Source organism: Melospiza georgiana, chromosome 14 (assembly GCF_028018845.1).
Source record: "Melospiza georgiana isolate bMelGeo1 chromosome 14, bMelGeo1.pri, whole genome shotgun sequence".
NCBI lineage: Eukaryota > Metazoa > Chordata > Aves > Passeriformes > Passerellidae > Melospiza > Melospiza georgiana.
The window spans coordinates 9,053,808-9,066,753 of record NC_080443.1 but is presented as its reverse complement, the minus strand read 5'-3'; the positions used below and the strand labels follow the sequence as shown (position 1 = coordinate 9,066,753).

Below are 12,946 nucleotides of genomic sequence, written 5' to 3'. Positions count from 1 at the left end.
ACTGCCTTCCCTTTGAGTGAGATTTGAGTCCCAACATCAAAATGGAAGACAGTTCAGGTGAGAATCCTACAAAAATAATATTCTGTGGATTGGAATGGATTAATGGGCTGCTCTCAGTAGAATAATTCTGAGAAGTTTGCAGCCCAGTTTAACCAGCCATGTTCTTAGCATTTTTTACATGTCTAAGAAAAACACTCAGGGGAAATGAAAAGTGGGAGGGGGAACCCCTTGCTTTAAGGAACTGTTTTTATCATTTTTAGCAGCATTGTTAAGCAGTAAAGTAGTGAAACTTGGTGACATTCTAATACAGTTTTGCAGTCTGTGCTGCTCCTTAATTGATTTTCCAGTTGGTTGCAGATGACTACACCAGGGGTGATAGTAGAGAGAAGCAGTTTTACCAACAGATGCAGAAAGAATCAGACACTTCTGACTGTCATAGCTGCCACCAGCAAGGAGGAAAAGTAGGTTTCTGTTAAAGGGTTTGGCTAACTCTGTTACAGAGATGGTAATTACATAGGTAGGTGTAACCCAGTTCAGAAATGTGACCCTGCAAATATGTAGATAATGTTTGAAGATCATGCCTATTTAATGTTTCTGGATCACCTTAAAACTTCTAGTTAGTTTTAAAATTTCTTATGCATCTAGGCAATATCTTTTGCAATATTTAATTCCCTTCCTCCTCACTGACTTCCAAATTTGATGTATGTCCTTCTGATAGTGATATGACTGGAACTACACCAGAGATTCTCTCATTTGGTTCATGGAATGTTGCACATGTGTAGCAGTACATAATCTCTTCAAATGAGAGTTAGAAATTCTCTGCTACTATCACAGTTTAGTGATCTATTGAAATGTTTAGGCACAGGAATCCAGATAGAACTACAGCTGCTGCAGCTGGGTTGGTTAATGTGTCTGAAATTCAAAGATCATGTGGGATCATTGGAGCAGGTTGTAAATGGACTTAAAATTTAGAAAAAACCCAATTAAATAGCAAAGCTGAGAAATTAATTTTTTTTCAGTTGTTTTAAACCAAATATGTGGCTTTATTATGTATATGAGACACTTTGAGAACCGCTTAAAAAAGTAGGTGCATTCTAATATAAAAAAATTAGTTCTTTCTTGACTATCTACTGTTCCACTCGTAATTTCAGGATCAGTATGAACAAACATTTTTGTTGATGAAGCAAATGGAACTTGTGACTTTCCTCTCTTTACATTGCTAAGAAATGTAATCTTCCAAGTTAAATGACTAAAATCAAGTTATCAGTAAAATTCTTAAAGGTTAACATTCAGCATCAATCCTCAGAACATATGTATTACTAATTTTAATTTTTTGAGCTATCTTCAGTATTTTTGCAAAAAACCAGGCAACTAACAAAATTAAACTAATCAGTGTAATAGTTCATAATAGACAATATTCTTTTCAGCTGCATATTTCTCAGTATGCTAGGATCATGAAATAAAATCAGATTATAAATATAAATTTTAATAATTTTTCACTCTAGCACTAAAATGTGATCAAGCAGGAATCATTAACTAAAAATCTTCCTCTGATGTATATTACAGCTTCCTACTGTAACAAATAAGTTATTTTCTGCATAGCTTAAAATAGAGTTCACAGATACCTCCCATTTTTTTAGATGGTGTTTCTGATCAAAGAGCACATTGTTCTGTGATTTCTCAGAGCTCAGCATTGGACTTGGTACTTGTGGCTTCTGGTACATACAAGGTGGCAACAGCACAGCAATGGGAAACAGACTTTTAGTTTGATATAACCAACTTCTCTTTTCTTCAGGGGATTATTCTAGAATTATAGGCAATCACTTACAGGAACCTGAACATGAGGTGAAAATAACATACCTCACATAAGTCAGATCTCACACCTGCACTCCACTGTTAATTGACTGTTTTGTATTCTTGAACAGCTCAACATAGCATTTTCCTCTTGCCCTGTAATCAGACTTCATTATTCTGTCTAGAGAAAGTTTAAGTTGTTTGAGAGATGTTGCTTAAAATATTCTCCATTCAGAACTGCAGTTTAAATTTCTTTCAACACCTTTAAATTTTAAATACAGATTCATTGCACTTCTGGGTAACAGAATTTGACCTAGTTAAAATGAGACAGCTTTGAAATAGTTCACTGAATTAATTTCTAATAATGCATAATACATGTAGTGATTCAATGTCTGTCCTGGATTGCTGCTTACATGGCATAAATGCACTTAACAGACTCACATACAATAATTAAATGATAGGAAATTATATCGTAATTGCCTAATTATAATTTCAGTTTCTTGTGTTGATTCTATGTAACTAAATAAAAATGCATTTTAAGATTTATCTCTATTTGTTTCAGAACTTTTTATTGTAAATTTAGAAATTTCACATATTTCCATGTATCAGGAACACAGTAACAAAAATGCAATTTCTCCTGGAGCAAAAGCAACTGCCCTGTTCTTCAGTTAAAAATATTCTGAAATTAAGAACAAATCTGTACCAATCCTATTGTTTTGGGTGTTTGTGAAAGACTTTGTGTAGAATTGGGAATCTTTATCTTGTTCATGATCTAAAGTTAAAACTGACCAATAATGATTTGAAAGGGGAAAGGACAACTTACAGCTTTTCCTTTATATTTTAAATTGAGTTCATATACTGGTTCTAAATCAAAACTAACCTCTGCAGCTACAGGAGGGCTGGGTCAATACTGAGCTTTAAACATCTCACCCTGTTATATTGCACAGACTCAACAGCTGTATTTTTCTATCTGTCTGGAGAAGTGCAAAGTCGATGAGAGCACCAGTTTGATAAAGCCATCTCTGTTCTCTGGAGCACATCATGGTGTGCCTGTGCAGGATGCACTGGCTGTCATAGCCAAAGCTCTTGGGAACAGATCTGCTGAGTGCACCAGGGTTTCACACAAGCCAGCTGATCTGGTAGGTGACTGCCCAGCATGGGAGCTGGGAGATGTGCAGTGTGCCTCTGGACATGAGACTTATTTCTGTTACAAGCAGGAAATTACTGGGATTGGTTGGAGTTGAACCCAGTAAGTGACCCTGCACCTACCAGATAATTGAAGGAATTAATTTTTTTTCCTCTGAAATACAACTTTGAGCAACTTTTAAATCTGATTTAAGCTTGCTTGTACATAAGAAATAATCTGTAAATAAATGACAGGCACTAGAGATAAAATGTTTGTGTATAAAATGCTGGCATGTCTATTAATGGGCATGTGCACCCTGCAGTATGTGCAGATATTCTTCACAAAATTAGACAAGTTCTAAGGAAATATACACATGTCCCTAAGGGGAATTGCTCTCTCACAGGTTATGTTTGCAAAGTGTTTGATCATCTGCTAATTCTGTTGAGGATTTAAGTTGTAATGGCACTGTACACAGAAATGCATTTAAGTTAGTGATATCCATCAAAATAAAATACAATTCTTGGTTTAACAAGAGTTAGACTTGGAATGTTGGTGTCATTTTGTCTGTAGAACTACTCTACAGAAAATTATTCAATGCCCTTGTGATAAGAAGGTGTGAGATTCTCACAGGCTTCTACTTGTGCTCCTAGTTTCTTTTGAAGAGTTGCTCACTACTTCTGTTTATTTAGACTCAGACTTATTGAGCAAACTCATCCTTTACCTGAAGATGAAGACAATCTCATGAGGATGTGAGGCCATGGACAGGCACTGCCATCCACACCTTGAACACACCTTCACCTCCTCTGCTGCCAAGAAGTACTGCTGTCTTAGGCTAGTCATCCTTTCCTGAGCTTAAACCTTGACTTGAGTGAAAGGCTGTCAGGGGCTCTTCTTCCAGCACTCTTTCAGCTTCATATTTCAAAGTAATTCATTCTCTTTCTGTGACTGACTTGATCCCTTGCCACAGTACATTTATTCATAGAAGTAGAACAAAACATAGTAGATACTACATGAACTGCAATCAAGTAGACGGGTGAGATGTGGAAAAATCTGAACTTGCAAATATTTGGCAGTGATCAAATAATAGTTGAAAGAGTGGAACTCAGCCATGCTATTTTCAGAGCAAATTTTATGTGAAAGAATTGGAGAGTAGGGGAGTATACTATTCTTTATCTAAAAATGAATTCGTTCTAACGTTATAAAAGCATAAGAACATAAAACTCATCTTTCATGTCCTTAGTCTGAAATCAGATTCAGCTACTGTCCTTGCATCTGTTTGAAGTTGGTATGGGTTGAGGTGAACACCTGGCTATTTTAGAATGCTTTTTTTCCTCCCCTGTTGTGAACTTTTCCCATTCCACAAAGCTTTCTTTTTTAGTTACCAAGTTGGTTGCAATTCTTTTGAGTTACTGAAGCTCATGGGGAAACCAGAAGGGCAGCAGAAACAGTGAGGGCGGTTCAGGTTTTAAACATGAATATTCTTGGATGCATAGAATTATAGTGTTTTGTTGTAAATTAAATACTGCTTTAATGATTGAAAGTTATGGGGAAGTCAGCAGAAAAATATTGTGACATCTGCTTAATTGGATTATTTTCTTTTATTAATCGCTGGTGTAAAAAGAAACTACATGTACACTCTTGACAGCTATTGATGTGCTGGGTCTGATTCCTTGCATGAATACCAGGCACAAACTCTATCAAAACTAGTGAGCTACATTATGGTCATGGATTAAATCCTTGCTTAGAACCAGCCTCAGATGACATCTGTTTGTCATGAACTAAAATCTGGCTTTAACTTTTCATACCAATTGCACTTCATTTGTCAGTTTGTTTTAACTTGTGTGCAGGTTAACATTAATATCAGAGAGTTTGGCTTTGTAGTGTGCTCATGCTATGATTAGTAACCCTGAAGGTCAGTGTGCTCAGCTGTTAATACATATGGGACTGGTAGCTCAGTGCCTGTACATCTTTGAAAGTAGGGCACTGAATGAGAGAGGCCAAGGCGTTTGTAGCTCTTGGGCTGTGGTGCCACTGCTTTGGCTGCACATTGCTGTATCTGCTTTCAGTTACCTGTTTACAGGCATTGCTCAAGCCTGGTGGTTTTAGACCTTCACAGTTAAAGGAGTGTCCTGTACAAACCAAGATGGATTTTACTGTTTGTTTTAAAGCAGTTGACAACAAAACACAAAAACTATTTCCAAACAGGACTCTCAGATGCAAAGGAAAATCCTCGACCTCTTCTTTTAGCACCTGTTAAAAGGTTTGGACTTCTGGGATGTTCTTCATATCAACCTGCAGAATGGCCACAGCTTGGAGGGACACCTGCCCTTTCCTTTTGCCACCAGGTGAGTGACAAAGACCTGTAGCTGTTTGGTTGAATAACTAAATCATTTCTGCTTAGAACCTGATGCTGACAACTACACAGCTACTCTAGCTTGAGAACTTAAATCATTTAAATAACAATTTAAAGGAATTTTCATTTAAATAGTGAAAACAGCAGCCATGTCAGCCTGAAAAGTACTGTTTCTATATCGAAAATAATTCCTTCCTTCCCTTCCTTCCCTTCCACCCTACCTTCCTCCCATCCCTGCCCCTTACTCAAAAAATCACCACCATGTGTTTATGCTAGAAGGGACTAAATAACCATGTTTTCAGGCCAAAATAAAACTTTGTGAGTTTTTGTGGTCCCTCTGACTTCTGTCATTCCTATCCAGCCATGGGCATCTATGCAGCTGCCTGGTTCTTTCCCTTTCAGGGATGCCACAAGGACATGAATACACAAAAGTGTATATCAAATCATTAGGTTTCATAATACAATAAAATGAAATATTAAGGTGGCAATTAACCTTTCACTGATGAAAGGGGGGATTGATTTTTAGATGTAAGCATATATGGGAAGGATAACCAAATCCTAAAACTGCCTTACAGTATTTGTTGTATTTTGTCACAGCAATTCGTGTTAAACCACTGCAGCACCAATGGGGAGCTAAGAAGACACTGACAGTACTGAGAATGTGGAAGTCCTGTAACCACCATCACACCCTCTGTCACCTGTGAGAGATGAAAAATTGAAGAAGGCTTTTCCTTTAAAACAAATGCTCATGAATGTCACTGCTGCACCTTTGTGATTTTAAATTCAAGTTGTAAAGAGTCACAGAATAAAGTTGTGTGTTTTACACAGTTGCCACCAGTTTCAGCCTGTGTTTGAGCTTCTTCAGACTGTTCAGATTAGAATGGGCGAGTCTCATCAGACCTGGCTTTCTCTGCATTTTGGGTAGGATGGAATTTCTCTTAATTCATGGAAAGTCCCTCAGTCATTTCTGCATTTTACATTAGAGAGATGAAGGTGAAGACTCTGACCAAGAATTGCTGATGTGAATTTCTGGTCTGTTAACTGACAGTTTGAAACCGTTTTATAGCAGTCTCTTGAATGTGGAATTTGCTTGTGATTGGATATTTTTAATTTTCAACTGCTTTAACTTCTATTATAAGTTGAAATTGTAAGTGGGAAAATTGAAGAAAAAATTTGAAATAATTATAATTAGAAAAGCAGTGAAGTAAAATAATGTGAAGAATTGCCTTAATTTGTAGTTACATACATTCCAATCAAATATCAGATTTAAACATTTTTAACATCCATTCCACAAAAATGCCAAGTATGCTCAGACTTAATACATGTAAAATAAATGGCAGATGCTCTGCCAAAATATTTAACATTAGGTTTAAAGTATGGCTTATAGATTGAACATAAACAAACATGCCAGCAATGCTGTTCTTGAAATTTTATGAGCATTTTTCCAACTTCTGAGAGAGACAATTGTTCTGACATAGAAAATAGTTTAGAACTATGTGAAGTATATGTCTAGTTACTGAAATTAACTTTTGTAATGCATTAAATACATCATTATCTGCAACTATAATAGGCATAGTAACTTTGCAGAAATTAGTGACATTTTAAAATGATTGCCATATCTTTAAAAATGTGAAGTACCTTTTGCTTTATATTTCTGGTGTGTGACAGCTGTTTTTCATTATAGTAGGAGAAAATTTCCACTGGTAGTGAATAGCAAAGAACATGACTAGTATGTGTTCTTATCAGTATTTCAGAGTAGTTAAATTATTTTGTTCTTTTTGCAAGACATTGTCTGATGTCATCACAGTGCATTGTGTAGTGCAGTGCTTCACTGTCTAGAAGGTGACTACACAGTCACTTCAGTATTATGTTTTTCTGATAGTGCTTACTGGATTTTCTCTATCACAACCCATTGTCAGATTAGTTTTCATTATTAAATTTATTCATTCTATGAATTAGATAATTTTTTTTTTTTTGCCAAGAAACAATACCAGCTATAAATCTTAATGGAACAAAATTGCTCTGCAGTGCAAACCATAGAAAATAGTCCTATGCTTGAGAACTAAGTGATGTCTTTCTGTAAGACCTGCCAATTTATTTTTATCTTGCAGGTTTTTTCATTCATTCATCATTTTCATTAATACATTAACTAAACCCTTAGGTACTACCTGTCAGCCCAGGAGTAAGTAATAATGTAGCTCACTATTTTTCAAGAATGTAATACCAATTTTTAAGAATGATTTGTGATAAGTGATAGTGTAATGGTAGTGCTGTCATTGAATAGGTAACTAGCCCTCAAAATTATTGAACCTCACCTACGTACTAACTATGAATTTATTTAGCTGTTGGTACTACAATGTCTGAGGGCTGCACACACTTACAAATTGCCCTGCTGGTGTCCATGTGAGATAGGAGATTGCATAGGCTTTCCCAGGGGAACCTGGAAGCTTGTTTCAGAGTCTGGAATTGAACTAATTCTCTTGAGCCCCACAGTAGGTCCTTAATCACAAAATCATTCCCCACTTCCCCCAAAGGGATTAAATGTAATAACTTGTATCATTTAAGGGCTTTTCTTTTTTAACACTTGAGGTTGAGGGTTTGAGGTGAACTTTGCTAAAGAGTTAGCTGTCATGGTGTAGAATTTCTCTTTCCAAAGAGGGGGAGAGGGCAGTTGAGATGCTGCTCTGGCACACGGGGATTGATCAGGCCCTGCTGGCCCTGCAGTGGCCTCCAGCTCTGAGTGGCACCCTGACAAACACTAATCCCTCTGTGAACTGAGGAAGGTGCTCAAACCAAGTATCCCAAGGAAACGGACTGAAAGATGTGCAGGCCTGCACTGTGAAAAAAAGAAACATGTAAAAGGGAAAAGAAATAATATGTTGCCAATTTAGGAGTCAGCTTGGGCCTCTGCTGTCACATATGAATATAGGAAATTTAAGGTAGCTAAAAAACACAAAACCAGTTTATACCTGCATTTGGACACAAGTGGAGCCCTTCTATGGATGCTTACTTTTCAAGTAAATTAGATTAAAGTTAGTGGTTTTAACATGAAATTAGCATAAAGCTAAATTCAGCACACCTGTGCACAAAGGAAATCATGTTTGAATCTTCAGAGATTTAAATACAGGAAAAAAACCCACACAAACCAACCAAGCCAAACAAACAAACCCAAGCCTTGCAGAATGTTATCATCTAAGTGAATTGTAATTTATTTTTCTGAGCAGCATATGTACCTCTTTCATTGTCCTGCTATTTTCGTATTCCCACAAATGGTCTTCATCAGTACTGGGCAAATAAAAATGCTTGGTTTTCCTTCAGTTAGGTGTTTGGGTGAGGTATATTCTTTTAAAATCATTGTAAAAGGCCAGTGGTCCTTAAACATTCACTGTGCTGACAAGTGTGGAAGAAGAAAATATGAAGCACTGTAGAGATGAATAAAGTGAAAGAAAAGGTAAACAGAACCGTGGACAGTTCCTAAGTCCTACTGCACTTTGGAAGAGCTGGCAGTGCTTCCCTCAGGGAAGAAGTGCTGCAGTGGTTGAGTCGGGGTGTGAGGGAGGTGGGCACACAGCAGTGCCCAGCCCGGTGTGAGGGAGGTGGGCACACAGCAGTGCCCAGCCCGGTGTGAGGGAGATGGGCACACAGCACTGCCCAGCACGGTGTGAGGGAGATGGGCACACCGCACTGCCCAGCATGGTGTGAGGGAGGTGGGCACACAGCAGTGCCCAGCCCGGTGTGAGGGAGATGGGCACACAGCACTGCCCAGCACGGTGTGAGGGAGATGGGCACACCGCACTGCCCAGCACGGTGTGAGGGAGCTGGGCACACAGCACTGCCCAGCCCGGTGTGAGGGAGCTGGGCACACAGCATTGCCCAGCACGGTGTGAGGGAGATGGGCACACGGCACTGCCTAGAACGGTGTGAGGGAGATGGGCACACGGCACTGCCTAGAACGGTGTGAGGGAGATGGGCACACAGCACTGCCCAGCACAGTGTGAGGGAGGTGGGCACACAGCACTGCCCAGCACGGTATGAGGGAGATGGGCACACAGCAGTGCCCAGCCCAGTGTGAGGGAGATGGGCACACCGCACTGCCCAGCACGGTGTGAGGGAGGTGGGCACACAGCAGTGCCCAGCACAGTGTGAAGGAGCTGGGCACATGGCACTGCCCAGCACGGTGTGAGGGAGGTGGGCAGACACCACTGCCCAGCACGGGAGCACCTCCTTGCCCAGGAGCATGAGGGCTCCAACACAGCCCACCCTGGGCCCCTGCTTGTGGAAAGATCCAATTCCCACTTGGCTGCTTTTGCTGCTCGTTCTTGAGTCACCCGGGAGCTTCCTGAGGTGCCGCTGCTCCCCTCAGAGCCGGCGGCCGTGTGGAGTGTGGGGCTGTGTGACGCAGCCGCCTGGCTGAGGCCAGGGTAGAGAGCACGAACTGTCTCCATTTTCTGTCCTCAAACCTCTGTTACGCCTGAGGATGGGAACAAACTCCATGTTTGACCAGCATCAGGGTCCACGAGAGGGCTGCTGAGGGCAGAAAATTGCTCTCAACACATCGTTTGATCAATCTGCTGTTTGTTTTCTGAACTGCTTAGCTGGACAGGAGTCGCTTGAGGCCTACATTGCGTTTTACCAAAAAGAAAACATATCAGGTGAGATTTTAACCAGAACCCTGCTCCAGTGATCAAGTAGAAAGAGGAATGATAACTTTCATCTATAGTTAAGGCTAAAATATTGCCCAGAGTGCTTGAATTATTGACTTTCTTCATATCACCAGTACTGATGTTGATTTCCACTTCCTCAGGTCTCATGTGGTGATATACTTTAAAGGCACTGTATTTCTCATTCTGCCCTCTTACATCTCTAGCTGGATTTACTTTTCTGACAGAAAACTTGTATTTAAAATATTTTTCAAACACCAGTGCTATTCTGACCTGCTTTTGAACTCAGATATTATACATGGACTAAATGAAAATGTTGTTGAACTGTAGGCCGGCTGCAGAGGCCTGGTGAAGTTTGAGTAACCAAGGCAGGAGAAAGTGACTTCCTTGTTCAAAATGTGTTCTTTCAGAGCACAGAACTTTTCTGCAGTGTACCAACATCCTGGCTGCATCTCAGCCTGATGCTTGCCCTGGTGCCATGCACCTGCCATGGCAGAGGCAGGACAAGGAGTGAAGGGAGTGGGAAGCTGCCCATTTCCCCAGCTAGCAGCTGTGCTGCACCTTTGTGGTCAGAGCTGCCCAGGAGGAAAACAGCTCTCACTGCTAGCCCTGCACCGAGAACCTGGGAGTTGAGCACAAGTTGTGGAGGGCAAGGAGGCATCTGAAGCTGGTGTCCTGCTGGAGCAGATCAAAGTGACACAGGGAGCATTGCAGCTGCTGCAACCCAACCAAGAGGAACCAGTGCCCTCACTTTGCCTTTCATTTCCATGGACAAAATGCAGATGGCATGCTCTCTACCCACGGCAGACTGAGGAGGAAAGTGCACCGCTCCCTTTGCCTGACTTTTCTTTTATCCTGTTGCTTCACCAGCTGGCAGCTAGTGACAGGCAGGTGAGCATTGTGCCAGGGGTGGGCAGCTCTCCCACACCACCTTGAAGGCTGCCTGCTGCTGCAGTGCCAAGAGAAGGACCCTGCTGCAGGTAAGAACGTCTTCATGATATGCTTGTCTAAAGTAATCTGCAAGCTGTGAAAGTTACTGAGTTTTGCTTATGCTTGTTGCAAAGCTGCGTGTAAAACCTCAGCAAATTGGTTTAGCTGTTTCTGTGCCTTGTGGTGCCCAGGCACAGAATGAATCCTGGGTGGGCTGCGGGAAAACCTGTCAGCTCAGTCCCCTCAAACACTCACATGGGCTGTGGGATTGAGAATGAAGAGTTACTGGTTTTTGAAGGTGATTTCTCATGTTTTCCAGCTGCAGAGCATGACTGAGAGACTGTGGTAATGCAGCAGTAAACTGTCTTTACTGTCTAAACAGTCTTTGCAACAGATGTGTTGAAAAATACAAATACTGGTTGCCTGAGTGATGAGGGCTGCTGCTTTAGTCTGAGTGCACTGATGATTAAAATAATTAATCATCAAGTTTCCATCATCTTGCACTGTCTGAGTGCATGATGATGGAAGCTTGGTGATTAATTATTTTAATGCCTTTAGATACTGTTCTTTTAAACATTTTGTAATTCTGCATTTTTTCTCTTTTTTTCATAGTTCTGTGCTACGTAGGGCTGAGCATAAGTTCTTTATTGCGTTTTTAGTTTGCTTTTTTGTTTTAATGAGTTTTACTAACGATGAGAGTGTTCTGTGGGTACCAGGCAGGATGCTGTTTCCTCTTGTGTTAAGAAATTGTCACGTGTGCTTGGTTTTTCTTGGTTTGTGGGCTGAATAAATGGTGTGAGCCTAAGGCTCTTATCCTTTCTTTTGGGCTCATTTGTGTGTTGTAAACTTCCTACTATGTTTGTAAAAGTACATATTTTATTGGGTATTTCCCTCTTTGGTACTTTTTCCTTATAATTCTTTTATAGTGTTTAATGGGGTGTAACACTGTTGGAGAGGTAAGTGGAACGTGTAGAGGGAAGAAAAATTCCTTTCTCAAGTCTGTTATGAATGAAATTATGTACAGTGTTGGCTTGACAGTACTTAAACTACTTTGATGTCTTAGCAGCTTCTTAATATCTCTTCAGTGAGAACTAATTGTTCAGAAATGTTCCCTGGCAAATTCTGGCATCAGTAATTATAATTCCTGATTTCCTGGGTAGATCTTAGACTCAAGTCTAAGACAGAAACTGAAGACTGTGGAGTTCTGGTTCATTTAGTTATGTTTAGTGCTGCTTTATGTATCAGGGCTGCATTAACAACACTAAAGCTGCAATATCAAGTGTCTGTGAGATGATGAACTGAGTCTGCAGTCCAGTCTCATCCTGTGTGAATGATGATGTTGGTGTATTCCCTAGTTATGGTTGTCCTCTGTTGTGTGTGACCATTGCTCACTTATTTTGCAGCATGTTTGTGTCAATATATCTGGGATATTTTAAACTCAAAGCTGCCTTATGTAATAGAGGCAGAGAGTGTTGCCAAAATTGGAAGGCTCCTCAGTCAGCAACACACTGTAAATTTCTAAGACTGTGGTCATCCTGAGAGCTGAGATGTCACAAAAAGCATTATGTTCTTCCTGGAGTTTCTTGCCTGTCACAACATTTCCCGGTAACTTTGGGCAAACCAAGTAAAGTGTCTGTAACTGGATCCCGTTTGTGTAAGGATTTCTTTATTTTGAGTACCCAGGTTGGTATGCTGTCAGTGGATATCCAAAACCCTCTGACTCTTTTGTCCTCAGCCTCAGTGACAAGAGATGAAGAAAAGTGGCTTCCACTGTGTGCTAAATGCTGGGTGATAATAGAAGGCACTCCAGTGGTTATAATCCCTATAGTAAAAATCCCCAAACTTGATGATAAATAAAACTATGCTGTGTTCCTTATCAAATAGTCACCCAATTAAAGAAGTGGTGCATCTTTATTTAAATTTATAATGTTGTAATCAGAGAATGTGCCATACTTTACATGGGCATTGGAAACACCTTCAACTTGGACACAATTTAACACCTGAGCACTTTGTTCTGCATCTGTAAAGCTTCATGAGGTTTCCTAGAGTATGAAAAGCAAACAGAAGCATCACTGTATTGCT

At 40.2% G+C, this 12,946-nt stretch overlaps 1 protein-coding gene across 4 annotated transcripts in view; it reads left to right on the top strand.

Annotated features, from left to right (window-relative positions):
• The window catches only part of ZNF423 (zinc finger protein 423), a 282,454-nt gene that overhangs the window by 6,026 nt on the left and 263,482 nt on the right, over positions 1-12,946 (top strand). Inside the window, exon 1 of one of the 4 annotated variants that reach the window (XM_058034267.1) lies at positions 10,895-10,914. The exons of the other annotated variants lie outside the window; for them this stretch is intronic. The gene's annotated coding sequence lies outside the window, so the exon portion shown is untranslated. Of the gene's footprint in view, positions 1-10,894; positions 10,915-12,946 lie in introns of those variants that run through there. 4 annotated transcript variants of the gene reach the window in all.